Source organism: Penaeus monodon, chromosome 22 (assembly GCF_015228065.2).
Source record: "Penaeus monodon isolate SGIC_2016 chromosome 22, NSTDA_Pmon_1, whole genome shotgun sequence".
Classification (NCBI taxonomy): Eukaryota; Metazoa; Arthropoda; class Malacostraca; order Decapoda; family Penaeidae; genus Penaeus; species Penaeus monodon.
Genome location: NC_051407.1, coordinates 3,191,617 through 3,193,023, shown reverse-complemented (window position 1 = coordinate 3,193,023; position 1,407 = coordinate 3,191,617). Strand labels below are relative to the sequence as shown.

The window sequence follows — 1,407 nt, the reverse complement described above, 5'->3', positions numbered from 1 at the left end:
AAGAAAATAATTACGTTTTATTAGTGTTTATGCAACAGACATACAGCGACATATTCCACAAGGCTGTTCGTTTTACACATTTCGTATAAATAATTATTAAGATGACATTCTAAAATGGAAATATGTATACTTTTGCCACAGCTTTGAAACGTATAGGCAAGAGCGAACACACAGACAATGGCGGTACATTTATTCAGCATTTCGGTTAAGTAACCTTCAAATATTGTATACTAGTGTGTCCTACAGTTCTTAATGATAGCGAATTCACTAGTCTATACATACTTGATACTGATACCTATAAACATTGTCCTTATTCCTGTCCTGTTCCCTCTAGAAATGCTAAGAAACATGGATCATATCAATGTCTCAGTGCCGCTAATCTACTAATGATCAACTTTTTTTCATATCACTTGGCTAAATATGAAGTGTAGTTCACCCTGCTTCATTGCTAACTGTAAATCAAGTGCAACTATTGTTTATTCCAGACATTAGGGACATTGGAATAATATAGACAGTCTTTGAATATTTTCAGTTAATTATATGTATTCCTGCTAGTGTTAGTATGTGGAGAACACTTGTGCATACGTAATAGTGACATACAGACCTATATACCAGTGCGTGTCACCTTTTTTAACAAGATCCATTTTAACTTTGTTTACAGTAAGAATGTAACCGTGGGGAAAAAAATCGAAGTTCATGAAAATTATAACAATATTGATAGCGTTAATGCTTCGGAGGAAATGAAGAGATGGATGAAGGAGGGATAAAGTGCATAACAAGTGCAGGGAGCAGACCAAGGTTGCACGTGGCGTGTGTCAGCTTTCACAGCATTGGGGAATGACGATGTTATTATTGTCCCAACTAATCTTGCAACAGTGATCCATCTGTCACTAGGAGGCAAAAGTGTGCTAATACCATCTGTTCTCTCTGACCAGGGTGTATAAGGGTATGCTTGGGATGCACCCCCGTTCTTAAACGACTGCACATTAATGTATAGTTGCCTTCTCTCATACCTGGTTCACCCGTTTTCGTTGGACAGCAGAAACGGCAACTCTGTGTTTGTATACTCTCTCGTAATACGTACGACTTGAATGGATTAGAGCATGGGTTTACTCCGATACAAAATTCGAAACAAAACAATGAACTAGCTCCCTGAAAATACTTGTGTGGAATTTTTCTCTCACAAAATATTTTGATAATTCTGCCCCGGAGAGTATTGTAACTGGCCTGCGGTGATGTATCATACAATCACCAGATTTTCTCCACAACCTGTACAAACATTACGTTGGCTGATTCATTGTATGGAAGAGGCATGGTTGCGCACGAGAGCAGGCACACATCGTATTGCTTCCTCCTGCAAAACTCCTCCAAAGAATCACTCAAGGGGTTACCGAAGCCGTGTTGTCA

At 38.7% G+C, this 1,407-nt stretch overlaps 1 protein-coding gene across 1 annotated transcript in view; it reads left to right on the top strand.

The window, feature by feature from the left end:
* The window catches only part of LOC119586828 (proclotting enzyme-like), a gene marked incomplete in the record, with an annotated part of 21,177 nt that overhangs the window by 16,199 nt on the left and 3,571 nt on the right, over positions 1 to 1,407 (top strand).